This window comes from Delphinapterus leucas, chromosome 17 (assembly GCF_059928025.1).
Source record: "Delphinapterus leucas isolate spDelLeu-1000000601 "Yukka" chromosome 17, BTC_Dleu_Yukka2, whole genome shotgun sequence".
Classification (NCBI taxonomy): domain Eukaryota; kingdom Metazoa; phylum Chordata; class Mammalia; order Artiodactyla; family Monodontidae; genus Delphinapterus; species Delphinapterus leucas.
Window position 1 is genome coordinate 71,121,475 of NC_143145.1, and position 27,818 is coordinate 71,149,292.

The following is a 27,818-nucleotide window of genomic DNA, read 5'->3' on the forward strand; positions in this document are numbered from 1 at the left end:
GCTGTCTATCCCCATAGATATTGATTCCTCCTTGAGTAGTTTTACCTAGTCTTGAACTTTATAAAAATAGAGTCATATAGAAAGTACTCTCTGATACCAGGCTTCTTTACCCCAGCATTACATCTGTGAGATTCATCCATGTTGTAGCACAGTGTTTATTTCTTCTTCTTCATTGCTGTATGGCTTTCCATTATGTGACTGTATTAACATTTTTGTATTCATCTTATTGATGGACATCTGGATCATTTCCATTTTTGGCTTTTAAGAATATAGCTGCTATGAACATTCTTTTACGTGCTTTTAGTTTTATACATTTTTTTTTTTCTTTCTTTTTGCGGTACGCGGGCCTCTCACTGTTGTGGCCTCTCCCGTTGCGGAGCACAGGCTCCGGATGTGCAGGCTCAGCGGCCATGGCTCACGGGCTCAGCCGCTCCACGGCATGTGGGATCTTCCCGGACCGGGGCACAAACCCATGTCCCCTGCATCGGCAGGCAGACTCTCAACCACTGCGCCACCAGGGAAGCCCCTTATACATGTTTTATGCTCACTTCTCTTGGGTATACACCCAAGATTGAAATCCTGGGGCTTGAGAATAATGTTAAGTTGAGCTTTAGTAGGTACTGCCAATTGGTTTTTCAAGTTTTTGTACACGTTTTCATTCCCATCAGCAATGTATGGGGTTCTAGTTGCTTCACATCCAACATTGTTGGTCTTATTAATCTTTTCCCCTTTTAAATTTTATTTATTCTGGTAGGGTATCGAGTTTGATATCAGGGAAATGAAAATTAAAAGTTATGTTTTAGAATGAAAAGATATTTAACATGAAATGTATATTCCTATTCATATTTAAAGGTTAATGGTCATGTGCATGGTCTTGAATACTTGAATATTACTGAGGCCTTTTTTCCCCCCTAATTCCTATCTTTGTAAGCAAGCTTTGATTGCTTTTTTATTAATAAAGTTTTTCTTATAATAAGGACAATGAAATATTCTAGAAACCACTTGTTTCATTTAAAATTTTATTTAAGGGAAATTTTAAAGGAATTTAAAATGATAAATATCTTTATTGAAGAAATCAAATTTACAAGTGATGTCTACAAAGGAGAATTGGTGAGAACGAGAAAACTTGTATCCAGGAATGTCACAGACTTACTAATTGTCTTATAGAAGAGCTCAGTAAAGACCTTTATGAATAGAAAATCTAGGTCTTTTTTTGCATCAAAATATAGCAATAACATATGATCTATGGGACTTCAGACATTTATTCAGAGTATGGTTTACATAGTCTTACAGTAAGTTATTCTGCTGAAAATTACTTGAATTGATTAGTTGTTTTTCCAAGTTTGTGCAAGTTACATGTGTTTGCCGTTCCTGTATGAGTCTCAGGTACGCCGATTAGTCAGGCGGTCTCATCTGAAACCAGTGTATAATAGTGCTAAGTTGTATGACCTGCCATTCCAGTTTCACAGTGTTTTTGTTTTGCTCAAATAGATGAAAGGTTTAAGTATGGCCACACTGGTACTGCATTCCTGGTGATCTTGGTAGGTTAATGACAATCCTTGTCATAGAAGTCAGGAAATGTGGGTTGAGCCTATGGGATACATAGGCTGGTTCATTAAAATGCTGTCTCCCAAAGCACTGAGGATTGTTGGAAGCACTTGGTAAGTAATGCAGCTTTTAAAACCTATCTGTCTATTTATCTATCTATCTATCTTTGTTCTGTTCTTTAGAGTCTTTTAATACATCATGTTTAATCATTATCTACTGTATGATTGCTTTCTCTAGTAAGATTAAAAATGACTTTGGAAAGTCAGGTAAATTTCTTTCTATTGTTTAATACGGTTTGTTTTAGCTGGAGGGTTTTGGTTAGTCGTGAACACCGTCATATTGTCAGATCATACTGCTGCTGTATTTAACTGGTTGGCTTTTAACTGAATTAACTTTGTCAGTCAGTGTTGTGATTGATGCCACTATTTTTTTTTTTTTTAACTATAGAGAATGGGTTGAAGAATTTTTAAAGTAAATATCTTTGAAATACAATCAGTTAAGGCAGTTTGGTGCTTAACAAGCTTTGAAGTATCTTTTGGACAATATTTGAATGGATCTTTTAAGAATTTCAGGGGAAGGTAGGTGTATATTTATGAGGAGAGGAGACATACAGGAGTCTTGCTTTCTGTTGAGTCTTCCTTTAACAGGCATACTTTACTCAATTTATTTCAAGTATAGTATTCAAAATGTAAATGAATAGATGGCAAGATTGTTGTTCATTTGAAGACTGTTCATGTGTGCTTGTGCTGTATGGAAAGAGATGACACAAAGCAGAATGAATTAATCTCCTTGAGCAAACTTCAAGAAAATCTGTAATCTTGTAACAGAAATGGAGAAGTTTGAAGTTAGGCAAGGAAAGCTTAAGCAAAGGCAATGAAGTGGGTAGTTGCTAGTAAAGAGCTATCAGGACAGGACTGAGTTACTGATTGTCCTACTCAAGAGTGCCGTCTCTAGAGAAACCCAGTAAATGAGTTATTTATTAGAACCACAGTAAGGTAGCTGAGGCCTTTTAATTTTTTAAGGCCATTTCTGCCTTATGTAAGTCAGTGTTGAGTTTATGGACTACCACCAATAAATTTATTTTGAAGTTTAAAACCATCGAAGACTAAATACTTCATCACCTCTCCTCTTCCACTTTTATGTACCTGGAAGATCCTGGCTGTTGGGAAGATAGCTTAGAGTTACCAGAGCGTTTACTCTGCATAAGGGACAAGGGCACTAGCTTTTGGGCTTAATATCTTAAATATTAGATCACTGAGGCTATGACCAACAATCTTTATCATTCATCATATGTAAGTAACATAAGAAAAGAAAAACCTGCTATCAGTTTTCCTCATCTGAACCTTCCATGTAACAGATAATTTTATAAAAGACATGCCCTTCAAGTTACTTTAAGTTCTCTGTATGATTCTAGAATCAAAACACTTGAACTGTCCCTCCCCCTTTCTCTGTATGTGAAGAGTGGAAGGGTCAGTTTTCCATGATTTTATTTGTATTAGTTTTATTGCTGTCACTAGTTTGAACTAACAGCAATGAAATGCCTTTATCCTTTCACATGTATGTGGGAAAACTTAGATAATAAGGTCAAGAGAATGTGTCCTTCATACACACACATACACAGACTGATATGTACCTGGTAGTAACTTAATTATTAAGGGTAAGAACATGAGTACTTTATATGCATAATATACACAGACTTAGAGTTTGTGTTATAAGTACTAGGCAACTCAGAAATCGTACTGCGTTGAACTGTATCATGGGTGCCAGGAGGATTGAGAAAAGTATTATTAAGAACAGTTGAAGTTTCTGCAGAAATCTGTGAAACCTTAGCCCAGTGTTTTTGGCTTCTCTTGCTAGTTATGGGGAGGGAAAGACTAGTCCAGCCTGGCTTTCTGGTGGCTCCATTTGAGCTGTCTGCCACCGGGATGGTAGGTGTGTCCCAGGGAGAGCAGTCTACTGCTTAGGTGGTAATGGCCTCCATTTATGAGGTGATGAAGTAGAGGTGACTAAGCTTTGGCCAGAAAGACCAGACCAAGTTCATGGGGCCACCCATGTCAAAGATCCTGGGGGAAAGCTAAGTCTCATTTTAGCCTCTATAAAGAATAGATCATATTCTTCTTCTTCTTTTTTAAATTGGCCACACCACATGGCACGTAGGATCTTAGTTCCCCAACCAGGGATCAAACGGTCACCCCCTGCATCGGAAGCACAGAATCTTAGCCCCTGGACCACCAGGGAAGTCCCCTGGGTTGTATTCTTAAATAAAAAATACAAGTGAAAACTGCAATAAGATGCCATTTTCTGTGTATCAAATTAGCAAAATGAATGAGAGTCTGACCTTTGTTAATTAGATTGTGATTAAAGAGTATTTTCATGAACTACTGGTTTGTGGTATAAATTGGTATTTTCTGAAAATCACTTTGGCTTCATATATCAGGAACCTTACAATTGATCATATTTTTTGACATAGGAATGCTACTCCTGATATTCTGTTTCAAGGAAGTAGCTGTACATCCAGATGAAGACTTATGTGCAAAGATTCCCATCATACAGTTTCTAAGCAGTGAAACAGTGCTGTTAAACAGGGAAGAAATGGTTAAGTAAATGATATTCTTATGATAGCAACAGCTTTTATGGTAAGGGAAAACAGAGTAGTGAATTGTTATAGAGAATTATATTTAATCATATTTAAAGATATGGATAGAAAAACACCTGAAAGAAATAAACTAAATGAAAATATTAGCTAAACTATTAACAAAAGGTACTACAGGGGTATGGGGTGGTAGTGAACATTATTTCCCTCTCTTTTCTACTTTTCTGTTTTCCAAAATGAACATTTGTTTATCTTACAATCTTATAAAGGAAAATCTAAAAAGAACAGAGTGAATAATAGTTTCATTAAAGGGAGAAAGAACAGATATCATTTGAAAGAGCTGCTCCAGTTATGAGGCCAAGTTTGGAAGCAGAAGACCTGTTCTAACATCTCTGTGGAGCAAGTTCTAGGGATAGCAGACTCTTCTTGGAATGAGTGAGAAAGGGTATTAATTTTGTTTCAGAGATTGTTTATCTATCAAATACATCCTGTAAGGGTAAGGATAATATTAACACGACTTCTCCTACCTCTGGCACCTGGTTCTTGACCAGTTCATAGGGAATAAGGAAATGAAAGTTTGCACTAGATTTTGGAAACAAATCGACCCAATAAACCTCAGCATATCCTTTTGGAGTTAGATAGCATATATCTTATCAATATACGATAGAGAAGATAGAGAATTTTTAAGTGGAATAATCACTAGCTTACTTGGTATACTTTGTCCTAAGAGTGTGTATCTTAGGCATATGTATGTCAATCTTGAAAAATGGAATGCTATATTGAGAGAGAGAAAAGTTGCAGAGCTAATTACAGTGGTGTATAGGACCAGTCATAGGGGTAGTGAGGGTCTAGGCCTGGGGAATGGGACCCTGCACTGCTAATGGAAGCTTGTTCATCCCCACTGAAGATCAGGATTGCTCTGGGAATAGCTGTTAACTTGCTGTATAATATCTGAAGAGTTGTGTGTACATATACGTATTATTTTTTAAAATTTGACCCTTTTTGGGGTTAGTTTTATTTATTGATTTTATCTTTTCCTGGAAAATTTGACAGTTAAACTCGTAGGCTCACACCACATAACAGAAAGTTTAAAGATAGTTTGGTAGGCAGTGTTGAGTTAGACATTATAAACCATATAATCAGCAATTTGATTTGCCCATTGTTTTTATAGAAACTTGGTCCTGGTAATAAATGGAGTATCCCTAGGCAATGATTTTTCTTACGCTAAATTGAATAACTAGCAAAGGAATTAATGTATCAAATACTTTAAAAATTTTATTAAATTTCCAGGTTAGGCTATTATTCTCCCCAACAATAACTTTTTCAAAGTTTGCTGATTTTATTCTTTGCCTTCTCCAGATGATTTTGTTTTCACTGTGATAGTTACTTAACGTTTTATCCTACTTTGATGTGCATTCTTACTGTTGGCTACATTCAGTGTCCAAATTGTAATTTATATTTATAACTGCCTTTCATCTATCAGTCATTCATTTTTTTCTCTCCTGTTTTTAAAGCATAGCAAAGCTGACTGACTCAAAGAAGCTTTTCTAGTTAACATCAGTTGTCCACCATTCTCCATAACCATCTTTAGCCTACTACTAAGAATTAATGTACTTTCCTGCATTTTTCTTTGATTTCTTTTTGTTTGTTTCCTTTAGATGGTAAACGCTTTGAGGGCAGGGGTTATGTTGATCCTTGATGTGTGTGCCAAGTTTCCAGTGCACAGTTGTACACACAATATTCACTGACGAACTGTTGAAAAATTCGATGCAGCCTCCCCAAGTGTTTAGCATAGTCTGAGTAGTTTATGTGTTAGTTAAATCTGACTCCGTAGTTGGCAGTCCTAGTGTTTCAAGTAGAGATGGAATACCTGCTTGTCTCTCACTAACATCAAGAAAGTTCCTAATAGAAAAATCTTACCACACAGCCTAATGAGAGATGCTATCTGGACTTTGTGGCACCTAGAAGTTCAAGTCTAAAAAACATCTTTAAAACAAATTCTTTGAAATATTTCTGAAGGTCCTGAACACTTCACTTTTGTGGCTGTTACTAGGAATTAGTTGGTTGATCTCTGCAACTTCAATAATGATTATAGTAATTACTGTATTAGGTGCCTACTGTGGGCCAAACCCGTCCGTATGTGCTTTACAGGTGTTTTCTTATTTACACTCTTAACAAGTCAACATGGTCTATATTATTTCCATTTTACAGATGAAGAAACTAAGAGAGGTTAAGTTATTCAGAATCATACATATGGTAAGCGACAGAAGTCAGTATTTGAATTATGACCTATTTCCAAACCTTGCACACATTTACTATTTTTTAGTACATCTCAGGGATGAAGATACTAGAGAAAAAGCTACTTAAATTCAAATACTGGTTGTAACTGTAAACATTTTGAATGCTAGTAAATGCTCATATTGCTCTTATAGTATCGCTTATTATCATACAATAATTGATGTCATGCTTATTGAAATCTACAGTTTTTTGTACTTGGAATGAATACTACTTTATAAGTGAAAAGGAAGCAAGCTCATAACATTTATCAATGCCATGTGTGTTATAATAATTACTACTGTTTATCTTAAATATCAGTAAATCTTTTTTTTAAAAAATAAATGTATTTTATTTATTTATTTTTGGCTGCGTTGGGTCTTCGTTGCTGTGCACAGGCTTTCTCTAGTTGTGGCGGGCCGGGGCTACTCTTCGTTGTAGGGTGCGGGCTTCTCATTGCGGTGGCTTCTCTTGTTGCAGAGCACGGGCTCTAGGCGCTCGGGCACAGTAGTTGTGGCGCACGCGCTTAGTTGCTCCGTGGCATGTGGGATCTCCCTGGACCAGGGCTTGAACCCGTGTTCCCTGCATTGGCAGGCGGATTCTTAACCACTGCGCCACCAGGGAAGCCCAGTAAATCTTTATAATAGGAATCAACTCATATTAATAGTCTTGACTAAGACCTAGAGTCATAATGGCTTTGTTGAAAGAAGGAGATTTCAGTAAGAACTGGTTATCAGTGTACCTAGATTTAATGGACAATGTGATAATTTTCTTAGGATTATATTTAGGTGATGTGATGAAATAAATAACTTATTAACAGTTTGTGGATAGATTATTCACTTGCTCATTTTGTGCACTTTTCAAAGCTTATATTTTTTAACTTAAGAGGAAAGCATTATCTAAGGATCGAATTTATAAAATACATTCTAGCTTAAAGGAAAAAATTCCTGATACAACAATAGAAAATGTCAAGCCTCATAGGAAAGAATGCTGTTTTTTCTTCCTGTTTGGTGAAGAATGTCTTAGTGAGACTACTTCCTCTGTGAGGAAGAAAATGTATGTAGCACAGCCAGCTCTTCAGGTATCTCCTCAAATCTCTTTTGGATGAGTAATTTCTTGAATGTTCTAAAAACAGAACCAGAGTGCTGCTTTAGAGTGTCCTCTGGCAGTTGAGGTGAAGTGTTTGGGATTTGTGTAGGAAGGGGTCTGGCTTCTTGGAGTTGGTCACTGTAGTTTCATAGGGGACTCTCCCAGTGCTTGGTGAAAACGTGGTCCCTTTAAAACCTCTCATTAAACAGCCCTTGTAAACCAAGTTCAGTCTCCAAATCTAATAAGTCCTTCTTTTCAACCGCACGGGGCTTTGACTTCCAGAGGAAACTTGTCTCTTAATATTCACACAAACATAGTTTACCTCTGGATGCTTTCTGCAGCATTCTCCCTGTGCTATGCATCATGTGGATGACTCTCTCTAGAAAGCATTTTTTCAATACTTTGGACAGATCATTATTAACTAAAGGGGCCCACATTCAAAGCAGTGGTTCTTCAGGACTTTTCTGTGGAAGTTATAATCATCTACTGAACTGAGTTTTTGGCTGCCATCGTATTATGCCCCAGCAGGGCAGTGTGTCATCAGAATCAGATTCGGACTCAGTTTAGGTCTGAGACCTACTGATTTTTCCTACAGTCTTGGTTCCTGTCTGGAGAGCTTTTAAGACCGCCAGCTGTGTGGCCTGTTTGAAAGCATGAAGCTGGCCTGTTTGAAAGCATGAAGCTTGTGGCAGGAATGTGGCTTTACCCTATTAGTGTTGCAAAAATCACTTCTTGTGTAGAGAATCTTGCTTTTCTCCTGCCTCCTATAGTCTGGTTTTAGATTATTTTTCTTGTGGTTTTGGTTTGTGAGTGTGAACTCATGGCTTTCATTTCCTTTATTCCTTTCCCCACCTTCACATAGACAGTGAGGAAGGGAATAATTATGAGATATTTTTATATTTGTTTATACTGTCAAGCTGTATAGGCAGCTTCCCCTTTGTCTTATAGAAAATAAACTCAGGATAGTGAAAATATTTGAAATCATTAGTTTTAACTTGCCTTCTCAACAGTTCTTTCACTGTTTTGGTTTAAATATGGTTATAATTGAGAAGGTGTGGACATTAAAGAATTTACCCACAAATGGCACCATCCTTACATAACCACTTTTAGAGTTTTAGTGTATTTTCTTTTACGTCTCTAAGAGGTTATTCTATTTGTTTTGTATTTTAAGTGCTTTTACTGGGAATGAAATTCATAGATTGGAATTTTACCTCATTTTCTCAACCCTTTCTTTTCCTTAGAGGTGTTGAACGCCCAAAGAAATAGCCGAAATAAAAGAGGAAAAAAATCCCAGATGGATGGACTTTTGTATTATCAACAATCTAGATGATCCATCCTTTATAACCAGTATTAAATACCTTACCCGATTTCTAAAGGATACATTATCAAGAAGTGATCGGTGAGGCGCAGTGCGTTGTCTTTATTAGCTCTCCACAGCTTCTTCACCTACCAGTATTTTATTGCCCTTGTTGGCAATTTAGGGCATTGAAATGAATGGAAAGGCTCTAGTGGCTAGGAATGAGTAGCGTCAGTCCACAGGGTTTATCATTTCTGTGCTGCCTCCAGATAAAAGGAAAGATGACTTGAAGGAAGTGTCCTCTGGAGAACACTGATTACAGGCCAGAGCTGCCCAGGGAGAGCGTATCCATGGGAGATGGCTACGTTCCCAAAGTTAGAAGGCTGCCCAGAAGGACAGTGGTCTTCTTCCCACCTTATAACAGTACAGTTGTAATATTCTAAAAAAAGAAGCTTAACAAGTGATGAAAAATAGTTTCAGAGTGCTTAAATGTCAATCTTTTCCACTAGACTTACTTTTTAAAAATTATATTTTACATTTAGGAAATAAATACCGCTGGGTTCCATATTTGAAGAGCATTTCAAGACCCTCACTTCCCAGTGTTTTACTTGAGATGAACATGTTTCCGGGTTTTGGTTCCAGTTTAGCAGTCTGCAGAGTGCAGGTTTCTTCAGTTGTTTCTCTCGTAGAGGCTTTTTATGCCATGGAGTTTGGGTACTTTCATCTTTTTAATGTGACTTTCCAGAAAAATGCTGTTTGTTATTATTTCATAAGTGGTTTTAGATGTGTAGTACTCCTTAATCGAGTACTTGAAGTCTCAACTCACTTGTGCAAAGGTGACTTTTATTCACTCTGTAGCAGAAAATAGGATAACTGTAGGTTGGTGAACATACCATACTTTGATACCTTTTTGTGAGTCTTTTTGTGGTATTCTGTGCTTAAAACACGACTTGTTCATGTATTTATGGACAAGCAAGTAGCTTTTGAAATTTACTCTGTATCTGAGAGCTGTTTATGGCCTGGTTAACAGAATGACCTTCTAAATTCTAAAATAGATATAAGAGATGGGGTGGGGAAACTTGTGTAAATATTTAAGGATTAGAAAGAACTGAAATATCTAAAATCTTCTAGGCAACACTGCAGACTGCTTCTATTTCTTAAAAAAAAAATTATTTTGATCTACCTTTAAAAGCAAATACATGACTTATTCTGCTATAATTTCTTTCATTTTTAAACCAAAATTTGATTTGTGTGTTATATAAGCATTAAGTTTCATATATGTGAGGGGAAGGGTGAGGTTTGAGACTAGAACCTACAATTCCTTATTTTTTCAAAATAGCTCTTTTCAGCGTCCCATGTTACCATTACCAGTGACAAGTCATGCCTCTTTGCTTAGAGTGGTAAGTTATACCACTTTTAAAATACCATTACTGAAAACTTAGCTCAAGTTTCTAAGCTGCCTTACATTTTCAAAAGCATTTGAAAGTATTTTTGGACGTGCTAAACATTATTAGTTGGAAGTACAAAGGAAGTGTGTTTGGTTAATTTGTATTAGGGAACTCAGAGTTGTCTGGAGGAAGGGTTAGAAATGTCTAATTCCTTTGGGACTTAAATAAACTCACCTAGTGTCATAAAATCATGAGCACAAGATAAATTCAGATTAGCTAAATTAGCCTTTGCCTCAGAGTTTACTATTTTATAAATAGGGCAAAACCCACACTTAGAGTTACTTTCATACTGCTGTTAGGTGAACTGGGCATCAGTGATAAGGTGATTAGTCTTACCTTTACTATAAACGTTTGCTCCCCATTTTGGACACAAATCCCTATAAGGGTTTAAGATTGGTTCCACTGTTATTTCTCTAATGAACATTTTCCCCCGATTACCTGTCTTTGCTAATACACTTGCATCTGAATTGAGAGCTTCCCTCAGATTCTTTAAGCATCAGTTCTGGGTATTTGATTTAGTGGGATAACTGGAGGAAACCTGTTAATATGAGGTCATTTGTGTCACCGAGAGTATATTTTAAGATTATGAGAAGATTTTTTGCCATAGTTCTCTATTCTGAGTTGCTATTGATTCTAAATACAATATCAGATTAGCAACTTTTCAGGAAAAAATAAAAAGAAGCACTGTCACATTGAAAGTAACAAGTTGTAAGATACTTCATTTTTTCAGAAAATATGAAAATATGTATGGGAAATATGTATGTTTCCTTACTTGGGAAGTAAGGACAAACTATAGTAATTTTGTGTTTCATTTAGCAAATGATTGTATTTTTTAAATGTACGGAAGTATTTTCCAAGAGGGGTTCATTGGAACAAAAGTGCATTAGAATCTCCATTGTTATTTTTTAAAAAGTCTGAAATGTGTGTCGATCAACAACTTTGTGAAACGCCACACTAAACTTAAAAAAGCTTATGTGTTAAGTTCACAAATATTCCAACACTTGTTTTACTATGGGCCCCTTTTTGTCAAGGAATATACATCAGTTTAGGAAACTTTGACATATGGTAATATTTTTATTATGTGTTTAAGCTACTGGGTTTTTCAATTCCAGGAATCTTGAAAATAATTCTGAAACATAAAGGCCTAAAATTGTGTTATATTGAGGATATTTAAGACACATGACATTGCGATTTAAAGAAGCAATCTAGCCATTTAAAAGTAGCACCGTATTTTCTTCCTTTTTTACTAGTATGTAATTTATTTTGTAGTTCTCATGGATTTAAAAGCAGCTTTTCTGGAAATATGAGCACTGAGCCAGAAGTCAGTAGATCTGATTTCTAGTCCTTTTTTGGCTGAGACTTTAATCAAATCACATAACCTCACCTAGACTCCCTTTTGACATTTGCTTAATGCACGTAATATTTGCAGACTCGGGCTACCTCCGGGAATTGTTGTAAAGATAAAGTAAGGGAAAAGGAATCTATCTGTAGATTATCTGTAAGATTAGGGAAATAATTGTGCTTTAATTAAGGAAGTGGAAGTTGGGAGTGTCTTAAAACCCTATTTGTTAAGAGATATGGGGATATATGTATAACTGATTCACTTTGTTATAGAGCAAAAACTAACACACCATTGTAAAGCAATTATACTCCAATAAAGATGTTAAAAAAGATGCTATTTGTTTAGAGGAACGGCTCTTTATTTGAGGTTGGTAGACTTTGTTAGAGTTGAAGTAGACTTTGGAGACAATTGTGCCCCTCTCTCTTCTTGTCATTGAGGAAACTGAGGGCTCGGGATGGTAAATGATTGGCCTTGAATCTCATTGGGGGACCCAGGAAGACGACCAGGTCTCCTGACGCACCCACACGGCAATCCTGGCCTTCAGACCAGTCTAGGAGAGGGAACAGTGACCTGTTAAATCAGATATTCCTGCTGTGTATCTTCCTCCCAGATATTTTTACTTTTTATAATGGAATGTTAGTATTATTTTTAAGTTCCTAATTATGTTCTTGTTCAGTACTCTGTTTTGAATTTTATAGTATATTGGATAAAATATTAATGAATTACTTTTTAGCCGTGAGAATTTTTATTCTTCTGTGTCATGTTTTAAAAAAGAAATTCTGACACATTACCATGTAATGTGCTAAAACCGAAATTATGAGAGAAAAGATAAACACAAGGCAGTTTAAAAGTTAGGTTACTGTTTTACTATTACTTACCTTTACTATTTTGACGTTTAGAGCATGTAGAATTTGTTAACATACCCACTACCATACCTCCTCTAATGTTAGGAAGAAAAAAATGGGAAGATATGTTTCTCCGTGACCGCTCTTGAAAACGTTATCCTTTTTTCTTTGCCTCAAGAGCTTACTAAGACAGAAAGTAGCATTGCTTATTTTTATTGGCCACACTTAAAAAATAAGTGAGAAATAAATGTCTTATCAGTCAGCACACATTTGTGGAGTACTTTGTACAGAGGCATTGTGCTCGGTGCTGATGATTTTTAAGACATGCTATGTATGGTCTTTTGCCCAAGAGGCCACGCACACACTTATTTACCATTTTATTCTTTTACAATGTGAGATCAAACATTTTCCTGTATTTAAAAATACCTGAGAGAAGAATTCTCTCTATTTGTGTTCTTTTCGGCTTCATGTGAAATTTGAATAGAGAAATACTGCAAATAGAAAAAGAGTGAATAATTTTAGAACCCTGAGAATAATATTATGAAAGGTTAAATTGTCTATGCTTTAATAAAAGGAGCAGTTAAAATTACTTTAGTCACTGGAATAGTAAGTGTTTCTGTTTAAACTCTAGCCACACACCTAGACAGAAATAAATCTTGTTAAAACAGCAGCTCACTTTGAACCTTACTTGCTTTGCTCATTCTGGGTTCCCCAAACCTTGACTGCAGTAAAGTAGCAAAGTTCTATTCGGCCTGTTTGTAATAATATCTTTAAAAGGTTCTTTAACCTGATACTTTATGAAGGAAAAATAAAAAGGATTAGTTACGCATGCTTTGAATTTATAGTCTAAAATGAGAATCTAAACATTTGATTATACTACAGTTAACTGAAGCATGTTTTGTTACTACAAACTACAAATGCCCTCTTGTGGGATTTTGATTCAATCTTCACTTCCTTCTCACAGAAGAACTCAAACCCGGGGTCACTTTATGAGATTGGTCTGCATTTTGATTTGATCTGAATTGTTGACTATGTTATCTTTGTGAAAAACATTAAAAAGTATGCAAGAAGACACTGAGATACATAATACTTTATAAGTTCCTTGAAGTCAGGTCTTTTTTTTTTTTTTCTCCTTTTAAACCATCTCCAGAGCCTGTGTATTTCCCTGTTTATAGGTCTTGGTAGTATACATATTTGCTGGATAAATGAATGAATGGATTTATATTTATCTTTATGCATCATAATCCTCTTTTGTGTCGGATGCCATTCTAGTTTCCAGCTAGTCTGCCTGAGACATTTCATTTTTGTTTTAAAGTCTTTATTAGTATTTATAAAAAGGGATTAGCTTTTATTCTGGTTATCTGTTGCTTAAAATAACAACTTATTATTATCATCTCATCATCGTGTGGATTAGGAATTTGGACAGGGCATAGCCCGGATGGCTTGTCTCTGCTCCACGGTGTCTGGAGTCTCAGCTGGGATGACGAAAAACTGTTAGGGGCTAGAGAACAGCGGGCAGCTGGCTGGGCATCTCATTCTCTTTTTTGGACGACTTCTCCACATGGCGAGGTTTGGCTTCCTTACAGTACGGTGGCTTCGAGGTAGTCAGGCATGTTTAGCAGCTCAGGACTGTGAGATAGGGGGTTCCAGTGTTCCAGGCTGGAGCTTCAAGGCTCTACAGTCCCAGAATATCACTTCTTCTGCCGCAGTCTGTTGGTCCAGCCAATCACTAAGGCAACTCTAGTTTCAAGGGAAAGGCAGTTAAACTTCATTTCTCAGTGAGAGGAGTATCAAAGAGTTTATTGCTATCATTAGTCTTCCATAGTTTTGTTCTTGATGTACTATTTGTCATCATTATTATTAACCTTATTAGGCTGTGGTTTATTCTAGGATGTTCAGCAAAATGTCTACTTCTAAGTACTTGGGGGCCTGATGATAGCTCCTCTCTTCCTGTCTCCATGCTGTAGTTGTGACTTGACCGCCCGAGTACCCTTAGTCCCAGACCAGAGAGACAGACAGACAGATGGACAGACAGGCAGGCAGGCAGACAGAGAGAAAAGTGTTAACGTTTCTTTGGGTAGAAACAAGAATTTCTTGAATGGGAGTTCATGCTCAAAATGAGTTTTCCCCATGGTGCCAGAGGGGAATTCCTGTGTGTGTGTGTGTGTGTGTGTGTGTGTGTGTGTGTGTGTGTGTGTGTGTGTGTGTGGTACCTAGAGATTTTGGTTTCATATACTATTAAAAAATTTTCCCCAAATCTAGGGAATTCACATAGGATTGCCAAATTTTGAATTTTGTCAAGTCATTACATGAAAAAGAAAACAAACTACTACTACCACCTTTTAAGAAAATAAAAGGAAAATTTAATGCCACAAAATAATAAGCTCATAATCTGATAAAGGAGAATCCTCAAATTTAATAAAACTTAGTTTTATGGAAAACAATTTTAATAGAAAATTAAAGCACTAAATTTTTTTTTTCCACTTAGGTTTAAACCTGGAAAAGCTTTGTTTTTAAGCTACACGCAGAGACACAATTTGGGAACCACTGGTAGAGCCTTATTTTGATTTGTCAATTTTTAAAAAACAAAAGCTGTACACAAATGATTTTTTTAAATCACATTTTATGGCCATATTTATTACGTAAGTAATGGGGAAAATTAACTGGTGTAATGGCCCTTATGAAAAGCACCCGTTTCAGTATATGTTACTTAGATTCCTTTTCAATGCAGAAAGATTTTAGTTTCATTAGGACCTATAACACAAAATCAGATTTACTAACTAAATATAAATAAAACTACCAAATCAGTAAGATTTAAATTATCAGTACCATGCAGTGTTGTCTGGCTGTGACAAGCCTGCTGTTTACAACCTGCTGAGGTCAGGTACCTTTGAGTTCAGCATATACTACTATTGGCTGTGTGACAGTATTTCACATCCCCCCCCCCTTATTTTTCTTTCCTTGAACTTATAGAAAACTTTGCCCCTCAACACTTGATATCAAAAACATTAAAATAATACTAGTCTCTAATCCAATTGTAAGCACAAATCCAAGAACTGAAATTAAGTGGCAGTAAGCTGTCAGCTGTATAATGGTCATCCATATGAATTAGCAGACCCCTATGTTGAATAATTTAGATTGTCATCGGAAAGAAAATACGACATGAGAAAACTTCATGGACATTTATATGCATTCGTAGTCTTTGGAGCTCCTAGTTTGAGGAAAAATTCAGCTACAATAGCTGTTTTCCTAGCTGTCTCCAACCTTAGCTTTTAGAATCGTTGTATTTTCTTTTTTAAATGTGATTCCTCGTGTCAGATAAAGTCCTCAATTTGTCATAGCCTTTAAGTTTTTTCCTTCACTCTCTTTTATGCTACAACATCATAGTATTTCTTCCACCTTCTTTGCTTATATAAGCACAACAAGCCAATAATTGAATAATCTTGTTAGTGAAACATTTCAGGGCAATTCATTGGGTGAATTCACTGGGTGAATTGATGCTTGGGGCTGTTTTTGTAGTAGCTGGCTGTTAGAAAGCACCTTCTTGATACCAGATCTGTTCTTCTGGGGAGAATGAGGAAGTGGGTGAACCAAGAAATGCAGAGGAGTGGAACCTGGCTGAAGGAACCAGGATGGAAACAGCGGGGGCGGCAGGGGTGTGGTGTGTGGAGGGAGAATGGCGGTCTTGAGCTCAGAGAGACCTAGATGCCACTAGCAGGTCTTCCTCTTGCTTTAAAGTGAGGAAATCACTTAACTTCCCTGACTTTCACCTTCCTCCTCTGCAGAGTGGAATTGATAGATGCCAGTTTATGGAAAATATTAAAAATAATGCATGTAAAATTTGTATCAGTCGCTGACACCTGATATTTAACACAAGGTGGCCCTCCTTGCTGTTCTGTGTTTAGCACGTTAGACTTCTCCTCTCCAGATCTTTCAAGTTTTATGTGTATTTTGTATTGTTAGATATTTTAATCTAAAAATTCTAGATTCACAACTAATTAACAGGCTTCTCACATACCTTTTTGGGTACATAATGCCCTTCTTTGGTGGGAAGGCGGACACATTTTTTTTTTTTTTTTTTTGCGGTGTGCCGGCCTCTCACTGTTGTGGCCTCTCCCGTTGCGGAGCACAGGCTCCGGACGCGCAGGCCCAGCGGCCATGGCTCACGGGCCCAGCCGCTCCGCGGCATGTGGGATCCTCCTGGACCGGGGCACGAACCCGTGTCCCCTGCATCGGCAGGCGGACTCTCAACCACTGCGCCACCAGGGAAGCCCCGGACACATATTTGATGATGATTTCCATAGCACACAGTTCAGACATGGTGGCAGGGCCACCATTTTTAGGATAATATTTGTTTCTGGGTTCATAGAAATTCCATTAGTCAGAGGGAGTACTGCCATTGTCAGGAGAGGCACTAATCTCTTTGAGCCTCAGTTTTCCATCTGTAAAACTGAGTAATTACAATAGATTATTTCCAAGCTTCTTCCAGACCTAAATTTTGAGGCAAAATTGTGCTATTGCCACAGGATTCAGTTTTCTCCATTTGTTCCTCAATGTTTTTGTCAAAACCCAGACACATAGCAGAATGAAAAATTGCATTTAAAGTTTTTTAACAAAATGGGAAACTCTTTATCAGCCCACACGATGAATCAAATTTCTGATGAAGTATCTTTTTTGATAATATTTCTTCTGAGTGACTGTTGGAACCATGGATTGACTCTGAAGTCATACAGACAGAGAGACAAATACTAACGGCACTCCAAGGATAAGCTGTCCATTTTGCTCTAAGTTGCAGTGCTTTTCTCCTAGTAGTCTAGCGCTCATTTTTGGGTACCATATTCTTTCCAGAACTCTGTAAAATATCGCTACACTTAATTATATCACATAAAATTGGAATTTTACTCAAAGGAAAGGGGAAAAACATATCTGTGATATAAAAGTATAGCTGTAAACACATTATACACACATAAGCTGTTTTCAGTTTGAAAAAAAAAATACCATTGTTTTGGTGCTTGCTACTTTTTTTTGTCTTTAGTGGATTAGAGCTGCCTAGTCAGAGTGATAGGAACATAGGACCTGGAGTCAGGTGCCACTGGTTTGATGTCCAGCTGTCTCACATTCTTTGATTTTAGACAAATTGTCTTACCTCTTCTTGTCTATAAAATGGGTATTATATAACACCTTCCTTTTAAAGAAGACATTCTCCTACCCTCCTTCATACTGAGTGTTGTTTTTTTGTTTTGTTTTAAAGAATATTCCCTTCATTATGTTGAAATGATGATTATCTTAATGTGGTCCTATAGTGTTGAAAGCCATGGCCTCCCTGGACGTGGTGGGAATTGACAGTGACAGTCGTTTTGGGGAGAGGCTGGTTCTCAGGGAGCAAACTCAGAAGACGGGCTTTGGTGGACAGAAGGTTTGTGCTGGTCCCTGTGACGTGGTTTTTGAGGGTCCTGCTGGGTATTGGGGGTTAAACTATAGACAGATCATATAGTTTTAATGTTACTTCTGATTCACTTCTTTTTGTTACCCTGCAATCCTGAGGTAATACACCACCTTGTCTGTGTTGCACTTGGGGATATGAGGGGAAGCTTCTCGGCTCATTTTGTAGCAGTCAGAGTAGTCCTTGCATCATCAATTAGGGGGAAAATCCAAGGAGAAGGTGAGTCTCTGAGAGGAGTTCACAGTCTTATTCCCTCCCCCGGAGTAGATTTTTTTTCTCTGTTGTTAATATTTGCAGGGTATATATTTTATTTTATTAAGGAAGGTAGACGTTTCCTCTCAAGCTGGTTTATTGTAAAAAATAAATTGATAATCAGCAGGCATCTTCTGCTATTCTGGTGTATACAGTAAGCTTCAGTACCTGTTCTTGTTTCACTGAGAATGATAGGGAACATTCAAGGCAAAATGATCTACGCTATTGGGAGGAAAACAGTTAAAATTCTACTCATAGTTTTTGGGAGCCTTTTATTTTGGGGGGACTGGTTGGTTGTCTGGTTGGCATGTTCTAGTCTTGGTGGGAGTCATCCCTGAGCCTTTTATTTTTGTTTAAGGAAGATTAATTTCTGCCCAATACATTATTGTGTCTTTTCTCCCCTCTAATTCTATTCAAGGTTATTATTGTGTGAATTTTGGGGCTGAGCGCCCTAATTAAAGACCCAGGGCTTCTGCAGGAGAGTTGTTTAAAAGTCGCTAGTCCAGCCTCAGGTTATCTTCTTAGAGGTGGAGGAAACCTTACCCCTTGCCCTCAAGATGCTCACAGCCTAGAGGGGAAGAGAAATTTTAGCATAAGGTAATCATGATAGTGATCATTTGCACACACTGTGTCCAAATCCTTATTTCCTATTCACTTGTCAACACTCTAACTTTCTCCAGTCTGCTTTACGTCTTTATCATTCTGATGAAACTCTCCTTAGGAAGGTCATGGGCAATTTCTGCTTGCGAACCCGAGTGGAAACTGTGCAGTTCTCATTACTGAGTATTGAACAGTGTTGTCCACTCTCTCCTTCTGGGAACTCCCTCTCTCAGATTCTGTGCTGCTCTCCCTCCTGTCTCTTAGGTAATTTCTTCTCATTCTCCTCCGCTAATTCCTTTCCTACATAATTTTTCAAAGGAGGAGTTCCTTAGGGTGTCTGCATTCCAGATTCCCAGCTCTTTGTCCTTTAAACCATATCTATGGATTTAAATGCTGTCTTCAGGTTAGTGACTTCAAATTTAGTATCTTTAGTCCTCTCCCAAACTGGAGTCATGTATATTCAACTACATGTGAGGTGAATTTTTCTTCTAGGTCTTTCTCTGTGCAAGAATATTACTCTTTGGAGAGTCGCTGTTTGATGCTGCATTACTGTATTGGCTCTGATCATAGTCGCTGAGAGACAGAATTGAAAGGAATGGTTGTATGGGATGTGTGAAATTGATGTTGTCATTATACCATACATATCAACTATGTATGTCGACCTACCTGTAGCTTAGTTTTTAAATAGAGGATATATCCTTTTCTATATATCTATTTTAATTATGGCTTATGAATTTTTATATTTAGTATGGATGAAAAGTTATGAAGTCATAAATTAAATATCTACGCTTAAAATTGAGGTATAGTTGATTTACAGTATTAAGTTTCATGTGTATAACAGTGATTCACAATATTTAAAGATTACACTCCACTTAGAGTTATTCTAAAATATTGGCTATATTCCCTGTGCTGTACAGTATATCCTTATTTATTTTATATGTAAGTAGTTCATACTTCTGAATCCCTTACCCCCCCCCTTGTTTTTTTCATAGAAAGGCATTTTATTTTTTTAATTTATTTTTTTTAAGTATTATTTTTATTTTATTTATTTATTTTTAAATTTTTGGCTGCGTTGGGTCTTCATTGCTGCGCGCGGGCTTTCTCTGGTTGCAGCGAGCGGGGGCTACTCTTCGTTGTGGTGCGTGGGCTTCTCATTGCGGTGGCTTCTCTTGTTGCGGAGCATGGGCTGTAGGTGAGCGGGCTTCAGTAGTTGCAGCACACGGGCTCAGTAGTTGTGGCTCACAGTTTTAGTTGCTCTGCAGCATGTGGGATCTTCCCGGACCAGGGATCGAACCTGTGTCCCTTGCATGGGCAGGCAGATTCTTAACCACTGCGCCACCGGGGAAGTCCCAGGCATTTTATTTTAAATGTAGCAGTGTAGCATGTCAATCACAAACTCCCAATCTATCCCTCCTCCCCCTCCTTCCTCCTGGTAACCATAAGTTTGTTCTCTAAGTTTGTGAGTCTGTTTCTGTTTTGTAAATAAGTTCATTTGTATCATTTTTTTTAAGATTCTGCATATAAGCGATGTCATGTTTGTCTTTGTCTGATTTACTTCACTTTGTATAATAATCTCCAGGTCCATCCATGTTGCTGCAAATGGCATTATTTCATTCTTTTTTATGGCTGAGTAGTATTCCGTTGTATATGTGTACCACACCTTCTTTATCCATTCATCTGTCGATGGGCATTTAGGTTGCTCCCATGTCTTGGCTATTGTAAACAGTGCGGCAGTGAACATTGGGGTGCATGTATCCTTTTAAACCATGTTTTTCTCTGGATATATGCCCGAGTCCCTTACCCCTATCTTGCCCCTTCTCCCCTTCCCTCCTCCCCCTTGGTAACCACCAGTTTGTTCTCTATATCTGTGAGTGTCTTTTTTGTTATATGTTTTATTGTTTTAGATTCCTTGTATAAAGAATTTCATTGGTTAGGAGTCATTGTCTGAACTCTTTAAACAAAGAAAACATAAGCTTGTGTGAAGTATATATAGAAGTTAATCAGTTAACTTATAAATCATTCTTCTGTAGATTAGATGTTATTTTTAGCACCATTAACTTAATAATAGGGAAAGAAATTTTACCTTGCATGTGTGGTACACATTCTTTACATTAAAACTTTTTAGGACATTTTATATTATATAAAATATATGTTATATATATATCAAATACCATGTCCTGTTCAGTAATCTGAAGTAGTTCTCATAGTTAAGTTTTGAAGGTATAGCTCTCCTCTTGATGTTATATGATTTGAAACATGCTGAGTTAAGGGTATGTTTTATGTTCAGTTGTTTGGGAGTTTTTGTGCTTTTAAGCAAAAAGTGCAAAAATAAATTATTGTATTAATCATACATTTTGGGTTTACGCTTGTGGTGGGTATATGTTCAGATATGCTTGGCTGGGACTGTTGGAAAATCTCAAGTAATTTGATCAGTACTTCTAGCTTTTTTCTTCCTTTCCCCATGTGTCCTCTTCATTTCTATCAACCTGTCTGACTGGCTTGATGACTGGGGTGATGCTGGCTAAATAACAAAGAAGACCAATAATAGGACCTCTGTTGGAACATGGTGTATGGTGGCCGTATGGCTCCCCTTTGGCTAGTCATCTCTTTCCAGTAGCACATGCTATGTACTCTGTTGTCCATCAAAAATCAAGTTAGTTTTTACGGTTGGCAAATATATTTTCATTTGCATACCAACACTGTTGTTGATGACTTCCTTTAACTGGAGTGACAACTTTGAGAAAATAGTGAGGCTACATTTGAGTCAGGAAGAAATAAGGTCATGATTTATTAACAGTGTCAGCCAGGGGTGAGTGATGTGGGGAATATGCTGCTCTTATTGGCACTACACCAAAAACTCAAGGAGGCGGTTTTTAGGCTGATCACATTTTGGGCCATCTTTTTCAAATCAAGTTGGCGACAGTGATAACATTATCAAACCTTCCGTAATAGCCTAGTGGGTAAGAGCATGCGTGAACTCAGCAGGCAGACTCTGTGTTCAAATCCAGGCTTTGCTGCCACATCAGCTCTGTGACCTTGGACGAAGTATTTCACGTCTCAGTTAAGTTTCTAAATCTACAAAATAGTGATGATAGTGGCAGTACCTGCCTCATAGGGTTGTTAGGAAAATTAAATTAGGTAACACGTTTCAAGCCCTCTGCCCAGAGCTCTCATGAAATAAGCATTCATTGAATGATAGTCATTGTTGTTATTTGTGGTTGTGTTAAACCAAAACAGCAAGATATGGTCCCTCCTCATCCTACTAGTCAGAAAGTGCTCTCTTAGCTAGTATTACAGACGTCACTTCATTTTCTTCCCGGCTTACTTTCCTTCCTCTGGCTCTGTTCATAACTATTCATTAAAAATAATAATAAAATAAAATAAAACAAAACATTGAGCACATCTCTTCCTACCTCTCTCCTGCTTTTATTTTATTTGTTTTATTTTTGGCTGTGTTGGGTCTTCGTTGCTGGGTGCAATCTTTCTCTAGTTGCAGCGAGTGGGGGCTGCTCTTCACTGCGGTGCGTGGGCTCCTCATTGTGGTGGCTTCTCTTGTTGTGGAGCACAGGCTCTAGGCACCCAGGCTTCAGTAGTTGTGGCACGTGGGCTCAGTAGTTGTGGCTCGCGGGCTCTAGAGTGCAGGCTCTGTAGTTGTGGTGCACAGGCTTAGTTGCTCTGCAGCATGTGGCATCTTTCCGGACCAGGGCTCGAACCCGTGTCCCCTGCATTAGCAGACGGATTCTCAACCACTGCGCCACCAGGGAAGTCCCTCTCCTGCTTTTAAAGGAATCACAACCCGTAGGTTTAATGCTGCCAGCAATCTTTTTAATGAGTGATGTAGGCTCAATCCTGATTTCTTTGTCTCTCTTTTTTTTTTTTGCCTCAAAGTAATGATGTGTAACTTGTGCTAGTTGATGCTGTACTTGACAAATGCTCACACCACCATTTGCTACTAGAACTACTTTTAGTCCTTAGATCCCTTTACTCACACAGTTAGCTATCACATAGGAAGAAAGAGCAGGGACACAGAGGTACATTTTAAAAAATAATTTAAAAATTTTAACCATTAAAAGAATTGAGGTATAATTTGTATACCATTTTAAGTGTATTAAAAGAAGAGTTTTAGTAAATTCTTACAGTTTTGTGTGTCTCATGTTTCTTATACATCTTTCTTTAGCATCACCACAATCCAGTTTTAGAATAATTCTATCAGCCCCAAATGTGTCCATTTTCGGTCAAGTCCCCACTTGTATTCCCTGACCCAGGATACTATGGATCTGTTTTCTGTCTCTGTAGTTTTGCTTTTTCTGGAAATTTCAAATAAATGGAATCATGCAGTATGTTGTCTTTGTGTCTGGCTTCTTTCTTTAGCAAAATGTTTTTTGAGACCCTTTCATGTTGTAGCATACATCAGTAATCCATTCCTTTTTATTGTTGAGTGGTATTTCATTGTATGAATGTACCACATTCTGAAAAATTCATTCTCCAATTGATAAACTTTTGAATCGTTTTCAGTTTTTGGCTATTCTGGATATAACTGATAGAACATTCAAGTACAACTCTTTATATGGTCATCTGTCCCCAAGAGGAATGAAAACACACCTTGGTGTGAATGAAAAACTTCCAAACTGGAAAATGGCTGTACCATTGCACTTTCCCACCAGCAAAGGATGAGTTGTGAGGGTTCTAGTTTCTCCATATCCTTGGCAGCACTTTAGATATTTTATTGGATAGGCTATGGTATTTTGTTCGTTTTAATTTCCATTTTCCTGATGACTAATGGTGTTCAGTACTTTTTTGTGTACATTGGATGTCTTCACATATTTTGGGTCATTTAAAAAAGTTGAATTATCGGGGCTTCCCTGGTGGCTCAGTGGTTGAGAGTCCGCCTACGGATGCAGGGGACACAGGTTCGTGCCCCGGTCCGGAAAGATCCCACATGCCGCAGAGCGGCTGGGCCCGTGAGCCATGGCTGCTGAGCCTGCGCTCCACAACTGGAGAGGCCACAACAGTGAGAAGCCCGCGTACCGCAAAGAAAAAAAAAAAAAAGTTGAATTATCTGTTTTGTTATTGTAAGAGTCCTTTATATATTCTATATACATCCTTTATTAGATAGTTATTTACCTCTTTATATTTTCTAAATACATGTATGTTATCAGATAATTATTTTGCCAATATTTTCTTTCAGTCTGTGGCTTGTTTTTTTTTTTTTGCTTTCTATTCTGTTGTTTTTTTTTAACACGTCTTTATTGGAGTATAATTGCTTTACAGTGTTGTGTTAGCTTGTGTTTTCATTTGTTAAAGGATTTCTTTTGAAGAGCAAAAGTTTTAATTTTAAAGGAATTCAGTTTTGTTTTTTTCTTTTATGGTCTTTAAAAATTTTTTTTTCCTCTATGCCTTTAGGTGTCATACCTAAAATTTTTTTGCCTAATCCACAATAATTTTCTCCAAGTGCTTTCTTCCACGAGCTTTGTAGTTTTAGTTCTTACTTTTAGATCTATCATCCTATCTGTTTTGTGTTAATTTATTGAAAAGACTGCCCTTTCCTCATTGAATTACTTTACCACCTTCGTTGAATATGAATTGATGTAAATGGGTGGGCCTGTTTTTGGACTCTGTTCTCTTCCGTTGTTTATCCTTACACCAGTACCCTACTGCTTTGATTATTATAACTTTATTGTAAGATTTGAAGTCGGGTAGTATCTTTCAGCTTTTGGTGTAGTCTTAAAGTGGTCCCCATTCAAAACTTTCCCAGCAGGCTCATTGTTTATACATCGTCTGGGTGGTTATGGGCAGATGACACTATTAAGACATCTCCGGGAAAATCAGTTTTACTTCGGGTGGGGTAGGCCTGACATTACCTGTCACTTTATTGAGTTACCTGTCACCGCTAGCAGCATTTAGCAGGATCACACTTGCCATAATCATAATTATGTGTAATGCCTACCATGTACCAAGTGCTTTGTGTAATTATCTCATTTGATACTTCCAAGGTGCTGCAAAGAGGACATCATCACCCTCATTTCGTAGCTGAGTCCACGATAACATTTCCGAGGTCACACAGCTAAGCAGCTGCTAGTGATGGAGCCAGAGTAACAGCAGCAGTATTCACATGAGAAAGCCAGGTTTTGAAACCTCACCTGTTCGATGGTCTTAACCCTAGGTTCTCTCAACTGCTCCAGGCGGCCCTCTTCATGGAGAGGAGGTGTATCTTTTTAGTTTATACAGTGGAAATAGTAGTGGTAGTAAGAGAGAAAAGGGCGACATGCGTGTATCCCTGCCTTTTCTTGCAGTGTTCCTGTCTTTCCTTCTGTCAGTCTGCCGGTGACAGAAGGCCCAGGGCGGTCTTCCCCTCTCCATCCCTTGAAACTCCTAAAGTAGCTTCCTGAAAGCTATCTGGACTCGTAGATGAGAAAGGGGGATGCCGATTTATTATAGGTGGTCAGTGCCCGTACTTCTGCTTTAAATAGCTATATTTTTCCTTTAGTGACTTAGAAAACATTTTATAATTCTAAGTTTATAAGTATTTTGTTAATTCTTCTGGTTTAAAATGTTACACCGAGGTATCGTACTATACTGTGGAAATGATTCACATCTTCTATCTTCATGTCCATATGTATCTTACTTTAGTTTGGGTTCATTAGCACTTTTTCCTCATTATATTAGCACATTCATAAAAACCTTCTGAGTGGTATAGATCAAGCAATAATTGTTAATATCATCATTCACACTCACATCACAAGTTTTAACTCTTGACTGTTGCATAGTGTGATGTCCTCGAGCACATTAGTTGTTGGTATAGAATTAGAATGGGCTTAAGTAGGCCGGCAGTGCTGGAAAGAATTGATGACCCCTGTTACGTAACAGTTTACTGCTCACCACTCACAGGCTGCCACTTGAGGAGAACCCATTTGTTGTATTTACTGCGATAACCTCTTATCTGCATACGGATTTCCTTTCGTTTTGCATGAAACATCTCTGCCTAATACCCTAGCTGCATTTCTTTACCTGTGATGGTCTCCAGATGGATCAGGTCCTGGCAAAAACCAAAATGCATTTTTTTCCCATTTCTTTCCCCTTTATGAAATCAGATGTTGCTAGTGCCCTAGAAAAAATGGCAGTTTGGGGTATTAAATTAACATTAGCTTTTTTCTACTGTTAGGTTCTATTTATTATCCTAAAGAGTAAAGGGCGCATCAGAAAGTTAATACTCTTAAGTCTAATAATGAATCAAAGTATGAATTATTACTGATTGGTGTCACCTGAAGGAAAAAAATGCAGTTGTAAAAACATTCCTTGAAGCTGATTAAATCTAGTAGTACATACTAGTTAAAATAAAGACATACTACTACTAGTAGCAGTCAGGCAGTTTTTCTTTGGTCCATAATATACACAAGAGTGGTAAACATTAATCCACATAAAATATGATAGGCACATATTGGTTGTGTTCGTATTACTGACTGTGCATCTTGGAAATAAATAAACTTCTTTGGTACAGTGGAAGTGATCCTTGTGTGGATCAGAGAAAGTGCTGCACAGTCCTTCATGGCTAAGTTCTTTGTTCTCAAAGATACACACCCAGATGAATCTTGGTTGCCCTCATTATTGAAAATGTTCAGTTCTTCCTTTTCCTATCCACTCTTACTCATGCAAATTGTCATATATAGCATCATTTTTTTTTTTTTGGCCGTACCACGTGACTTGCAGGATCCTAGTTCCCTGACCCGTGGTCAAACCCGGGCCCCTGGCAGTGAGAGCAGCAAGCCCTAACTGCTGGACTGCCAGGGAATTCCCTATAGCATCATTGTTACATCATTTTACACAAGATTTTTTTTTTGAGATAAATTATTCATTTTTAAACGTCTTTGTTTAAGCAATCATGACATAGGTTTTTATTTCAATAATTTCAAGCCTTTCTATTCCATATAGGCAAACTATAAATCACAGCAAATTAAGATCAGTATGTGAACTTAATTAATTAATTAACTTGTTCATTCATTCAGCAAACATTTCCTGTGTACTGTGTTACTGTGGGCTGGGCATTGGGCTAGGAGTGCAGTGTGGAAATGGGTAGCTCAGGCGTCCTCTGCTTTTATTCAGCTTTCAGTGCTAGTGATTAGACAGGCAGCTACCAGGAAGTGTAATAAGTGTTATGGCGGGCACTCAAAATTTGTTGGGTAGACACCTCATAATTCACACTGAAATGTAGCCTTATGTGTCTTACATTGGTTTGTACAAATAGAAGTAAGGTAGCAAGTCGTCTTCTCGATTTACCATGCAATTTAATGGAGAGATGTTATTAATGAGTATTACTTGTATATTGGTTGTAAAAAATCACATCCACTCTAATGAGTCTAACAGGATTCTGCATTTTTTATTCATATTTGTTTGTTTCTTTATATTGCAGATTTCTCTTGGATTTGGCTACAACTTTATAGATCTTCTGCACTGTGTACAGGCACAGGTGAGTTTAAAAGTAAGCTTTTCTGTTGGTATATTTTGATTTTTAAGTAAAATCAAACATTTAAAATTATACTATTTATAGTTTAGCAAAATAATATGTAAGTAAAATGAATATAAATTTTAAAAGTGTTGTATATTTGTCTACATTTGTTTTATTATGAAAACTCACTATGAATGTGTTGGAAATGGTATTTGGAGGTAAAATGACCATATCTGTTTATCAGTGTTTACTGTGTGTATTTGGGAAGAGTTTACATTTAGCCATTGGATGAGGTGAATTATCATTTCATAGCCTAGCAAAATGTTTGCATTTATTTTTATATGTAAATAAAAAATTGCTTGCTATAGATTTTGGCATCAAATGTCAGTCTTAATGTGGGTAGATTTAATGAGCAGGCTTTTCTGGTCCAACCAGTCTGAAATAGCTTCTCAATCACTCCTTATCACACAACCCTGATTTATTTTTATCATAATGTTTATGATCATGTGATGTATTCTTATTTTTAGTTTCCCCTACTAGAATATAAGCTCCATGAACATTGGGGCCATTTTTCTCTTGTTGAAAACAGTATCCATAGCCCTTAGGATAGTGTTTATTGTATGGGAAAGACTGAATAAGCGTTT

The 27,818-nt window shown here is 37.3% G+C and overlaps 1 protein-coding gene across 6 annotated transcripts in view; it reads left to right on the forward strand.

Annotated features, from left to right (window-relative positions):
• Positions 1-27,818, forward strand: part of NCOA2 (nuclear receptor coactivator 2) — a 271,444-nt gene that overhangs the window by 71,662 nt on the left and 171,964 nt on the right. For 3 of the 6 annotated variants that reach the window (XM_022595244.3, XM_022595245.3, XM_089899043.1), the window contains exon 2: positions 27,139-27,195. The gene's annotated coding sequence lies outside the window, so the exon portion shown is untranslated. Of the gene's footprint in view, positions 1-1,110; positions 27,196-27,818 lie in introns of those variants that run through there. The other 3 variants (XM_089899040.1, XM_089899041.1, XM_089899039.1) reach the window with 3 other exon arrangements.